Genomic DNA, 6,000 nt, shown 5'->3' with positions numbered 1-6,000 from the left:
GTTGGTTAAGTTAGTTGCTCACACCTATGTCTAGGATGTTTATCGCTTAATTAACTTAACCATGTTTAATTCTTGCTACCAGCTTAATGCATGATCCTTGGAGTCGGGAATATATATACACATACTGTGTAAGGCTTGCGAGTACCTTTGTACTCAAGGTGCTGCCCTTGAGTTGTTGCAGGTTCACAGGTCGGTGAGGAAGAGGCGGTGTTCGGCTACTTTGTGCCTGCCGATCAGGGTGGCAGGCAGGAGTAGCACACTCTACTCCGAACTCAGTGTTTTGGTATGGAGCCTAAGGGCATGTGGCTCCATATCCTTTTGTTGTATACTTTTCTTCCACTGCGTAGTTGTTGTTTCCTTTTGATGTAAATTGTGGAAACAGCTGCATGTTTAAAGACTTGTAATATAAATGATAATTACCTGCTCTTTATTAAACTGTGTTGTAATGAATATGTTGGAAGGCATGTGTTCCGATCCTTGGGCACAAAACACGTGCTGGGACTGTTGGAGCGATATTTTGATTAATCGTCGAGGTTGTGATTATGTTAATGATCTGCCTGATGATTAGTTCGAATACTGTTTGGTCGGGTTCTCACATGACACCCCTGACAATGCGGTGTCGGGCCACAATCGGCGACCAGCTCGCCCCCTTCAGGGGGTAGGCACCACGATAATTACCACGGTGGATATTTATCTCCCCGATAGGGTAGAAGGTACTTATCCGGGATAAGACCCAGTAATTTGATCAGATCCTGGATATTTGTACATTATGATAACTTGTACGCCAAACTACGCACGACCCTATAAATAGGAGGCCATGGTCCTCTAGAGAGGGGAGGGAGAACGAGCAGGCAGCAAAAAAAAAGACACAAAGGTGAAAACACACCAAGTCACACTGTGATACTCCTCCCAAAGTGATACATTTTTCTACCATCAATATATCGTGGTGTTCCTTCCTCTTAAACTTCTTCTCCAAGCTTAAGTCTCCTCCTTAGAAGAAACCCTCGCTGTACTTGCTGGGGCAAGACAAACTCTTGCTCCAACAGCATGCCGTCCATGGGGACTCGAATACAGAAGTGCTAAGAGAGGTAGGAATCCACCAGGAAAACCACCAAAGGGTTAGCTAAAACTGCCATACCCACCATTGCAAGCATGCAACCATATGCATGGCTACCTCAGCTATACGCACCGTATGCATGCTCCAGCCCCGCTACCGTGTGGGACGGTGTTCCTCCGACCTTGGCCAACTTAGAACCCTGGGTCGGTACAGGAACTACAGACGGCGTGGAGGCCTTCCAGCCTCTACACAACAAAGATCTCACCGCCTCAGGAGAGGATGTGGCCAAAGCCACATCCAAGCAGGCTACCTTCCAATGGTTCTGGGTGGTCCAACCCAGGAGTGCTCCCACCTAGACTTGGTCCCCAGGTATCCCCTTCGATCACACCTGGGATACCCCGAGTGAGCCAACATCTTCAGAAAGTCTGTCCACCCAGCGCCCTCCTTGGGCCCCTCAGGCGAAAGAGGGTTCCAAGGAGACGGAGGGCTCCAGGGTGCGCGGACACCGCCAGCGCCTCCAACGCCGCCCTCGTAACACCAACTGTGCACAAGGAACCCCTAGCCCACCTCGTCCGGGGAGGCATAGTCAAAACCACTTCGGCCCCAAAGGCCAGTGCACCGGGTAGCCTCGATGGTCTCCTAAGGGGGAAGCAGACCCAGGGAAACCACAGGCTCCGGGACACACCGCCTTCGGCAATGACCCCAACGACAACTCCAAGCTCCGGCGCCCCCGAGGCACACAGGTGCGTCTTGCACAGACCAGGGCGCAGCCACAACACCAACAACTATCGCACCCTCATGACCTTCCGGGAGGAATACCTCAGAAGACAAGCAGAATACATGACCGTAGAAAGAGCGGGCGAAGGACGACACAAGGTCCGGAGGCCTGGGGGTAACTCCCGGGCAAATCCCCGACCCCTCAACTCTGCACCATCGCTACCAACCCTACCAAATGGTACCACAACCAGCAACAAGAACTGAGTCGCGGACACATCGTCGCGAGGCTCCGGATAGAGTACCTCCGGAACCAGGCTTCGGCTTAGGGCTGAGGGGGTCGCGGACCACCTCTCCCGACTAACCATCAACTACGCCTCCAACATGCTGTCGCCAGGCCCCAGATGGATTACCTCCAGGGCCGAGCAAGGGCTAAAGGCTGAGGGGGTCAAGCACTACCTCTCCCAGCCTAGCCACAGTCTTCGAGGCCACCAAACCTCGCAACAGAGGCCTCATTCCTACAAAGGTATACCCTCTATTAACCACCAAGTAGTTTACCTAGTGATCCGTCTTTCATACGGTCAGGTTAGAGTCTGTTGGAGGCCTCCAACCTTGCTGCTAGAAGTCATTTTTCGATAGATAGTCACTAGGTAGAAGCAATAAAACTTAAGTTACATTCTCACTTAGCATGAATAGTTATACAACCTAGCTATGTTTTATGCTACAACTAGCTTCTTATTGCCAACAGTAGACTACAAAATTTAGCTAGTATAACCATGCAAAATTCCTACACTCCCGCAGATGTATCGTGCCTAGGTCGCCTGGGGGGCGGGTCTGCCCAGGTTTCCTGGAAGGCATTGTGCGGCCTCAAAAGTGTAGTTGCCATGTATCAAGGGATTTCCTTGATAGACCTTGTTGCAGCACCACCCGTAGGACATCTTCGGGTGGCGTGACAAGCCCACGTACCGCGGACGTAGCATGCCTAGGTCACCTGGAAGGCAAGACTGCCTAGATTTCTTGGAAGGCATTGCGTAGTCTTGGTAGATAGTGAGGCCCACACACCGCTGGTGCCGCTTATGCCTAGGTCACCTGCAAGGTAGATTATGCCCAGGGTGCCCTGGAAGGCATTTGCATAGCCTCGGGTGTCGAAGCCATGCCCCGGGGGATGTCCCCGGTGGCGGAGTTGCGGTGCTCCGAGGAATGCTATCGCAAGGAATCCTCGTTGCATGACATGCCTACACACCACGGGTGTAGCATGCCTAGGTCACCTGGAAGGCAAGACTGCCTAGGTTTCCTGAAAGGTATTGTGTAGCCTCGATAGTATGTAGATGCCGATTATCAAGGGACTTCCTTGGTAATATAGTTGCTGCGCCTCCAAGGGATTTCTCCGGAGGCGTGACAAGCCCACGCACCAGTAAGCATCACTTGCCTAAACCCAAGGTCACCTGAAAAGGTTTCCCGGAGGGTAGGCTTTGCCCTGGTAGGAAGTGGAGCACACACACCGTGGGTGTAGCATGCCTAGGTCACCTGGAAGGCAAGACTGCCTAGGTTTCTTGAAAGGTATTGTGTAGCCTCGATAGTGTGTGGACGCCGCATATCAAGGGACTGCCCTGATGTGACGATGTGGTGCTCTGAGGAATGTTGTCGCAAGGAATCCTCTCTATGACATGCTTATATACTGCGGGCGCCACTTGTGCCTAGGTCACCTGCAAGGCAGATTATGCCCAAGGTGCCCTAGAAGGCATTGCATAGCTTCAGTCGTATAAATGCCATGCGCCAGGGCACATCCTTAATGGACAGTGTTGCGGTGCACCCCGAAAGTTTCCTCGGTAGCAAGACAAGCCTACACACCGCGGGCTTAGCATGCCTAGTCACCTGGAAGGCAAGACTGTCTAGGTTTCCTGGAAGGTATTGCGTAGCTCCGATAGTGTGTAGGACCTACGGCATTAAAACATGCCAAGGATTCTTACAAAACCTCCGACAAAAATGAAAAGTCTTACAAAACCTCCGATAAAAACGGAGAGTCTTACAAAACCTCCGGCAAAAACGGAGAGTCTTACAAAACCTCCGACAAAAACGGAGAGTCTTACAAAACCTCCAACAAAAACGGAGAGTCTCACAAAACCTTCGATAAAAACAGAGTCATACAAAACCTTCGACAAAAACAAAGAGTCTCACAAAACCTTCGATAAAAATGGAGAGTCTCAAAAAACCTCCCGCAAAAACGAAGAGTCTCACAAAACCTCCGACAAAATCAGAGAGTCTTACAAAACCTTCGACAAAAATGGAGAGTCTTACAAAACCTCCGATAAAAACGGAGAGTCTTACAAAACCTCCAACAAAAACGGAGAGTCTTACAAAACCTCCAGAAAAAATGGAGAGCTTTACAAAACCTCCGGCAAAAACGGAGAGGTTTACCAAAACTCTGGTAAAAACAGAGAGCTTTACCAAACGTCTGGTAAAAACGGAGAGCTTTACCCAACCTCCAATAAAAACAAGGAGCTTTACCAAACCTCCGATAAAGACGGAGAGCTTTACCAAACCTCCAGCAAAAACGGAGAGCTTCACTAAACCTACGGTGAAAACAGAGAGCTTTACACAACCTCCGATAAAAACGGGGAGCTTTACCAAACCTCCAACAAAGACGGAGAGCTTTACCAAACCTCCAGCAAAAACGGAGAGCTTTAACAAACCTCTGCACAATTGAGAGCCTTATAAAACCTCTGGCAAAACAGAGAGACTTCCAAAAAAAACACCGTGATGGAGATGTTTTCCGGAAACTCCGCCGGGAGAAAAGGTTCTGAAAGGACCTAACGGGAAAAGTACCCCAGCCTCTTGAAGACTAATACCTCTGTGCCGAAGGGATACGAAACCCGCTAGCCTCCAAAGAGCACCGCACACAGGTCAAAAAGGTATAAAGATCCCCCTCCCTACAGGGAAAGGTATGACCCGCGTGACTCAAACACGTATGGTAAAAGGTAAAATCATTACCCTACCATCTCCTTTAAAAACACATTTCATATGTCATTTTATGAGTGTTATACTAACATTTAATAAAAGCCCACACCTCGTGGCACGGGAAACATAGTGGAACCCTCGACTATCCATTGCAGAGACCGCAATTCATGGCAGCGGCTAAGGGCCGAGGGGGTCACGGACCACCTCTCCAGCCTAGCCTTCGGCCTCGCCTCCAACATGCCGTCGCCAGGCTCCAGACGGAGTACCTCCGGAGCTGGGCAGCGGCTAAGGGCCGAGGGGGTCGTGGACCACCTCTCCCGCCTGGCTTTCGGCTTCACCTCCGACGCCGTCACCAGGCTCTGAATGGAATACCTCTGGAGCCGAGTAGCGGCTAAGGGCCGAGGGGGTCATGGACCACCTCTCCCTCCTAGCCTTCAGCTTCGCCTCCGATGCGCCATCTGTAGGCTCTGGATAGAATACCTCTGGAGCCGGGTAGTGGCTAAGGGTCGAGAGGGTCGTGGACCACCTCTCCCGCCTGGCCTTCAGCTTCACCTCCGACGCGCCATCGCCAGGCACTGGATGTAGTACCTCCAGATCCGTGCAGCAGCTAAGGACCGAGGGGGTCGTGGACTAGCTTTCCCTCCTAGCCTTCGGTTTCGCCTCCGACGCGCCATCGCCAGGCTCCGGAAGGAGTACCTCCGAAGTCGGGTAGCGGCTAAAGACCGGAGGGGGTCGCGGACCACCTCTCTTGTCTAGCCTTCGGCTGCGCCTCCGACACATCATCGCCTTCAACCTGGGCAGTCGCTAAGGAACCCGAAGGGTCAAGTACCACCTCTGGAGCTTGTCTCCAAAGGTTCTGGATGGACTTCGCTGAGTCAGAAATCTTGAACAAATTAGGAAGGAGGCCCCACCAGTCCCAGGCCCGAGGAGTACACAGCAACCAGGGACGACGAGGTCGCCTCTGCTCCACCCGGTTCTCCTTAGTTACACTACGTATCCATCACCACCAAATTCCCATGGCCACCTCTCCCCCAGAAGGAACAAAATCAGCAATGATATATGCAAAGGCTCGGTGCCCCAGTCGTTAGAAAAACTGGCCATTGCCTTCGAAGGGGACAAAGAAGCACGGTTTGGAGGCACGAAAGATGCACGCATGCGGTCACCCGTTCGAAAGATCCCCTCACACTCTGATACGGAAGGAGACACGACCGTTCCCGAAGGTCCATGTTATATTATTAAAACAACTAGTACATCCTGGGGACACACACTAA

Source organism: Phragmites australis, chromosome 21 (genome assembly GCF_958298935.1).
Source record: "Phragmites australis chromosome 21, lpPhrAust1.1, whole genome shotgun sequence".
Taxonomy (NCBI): Eukaryota; Viridiplantae; Streptophyta; class Magnoliopsida; order Poales; family Poaceae; genus Phragmites; species Phragmites australis.
Note: the sequence above shows the minus strand (reverse complement) of the source record.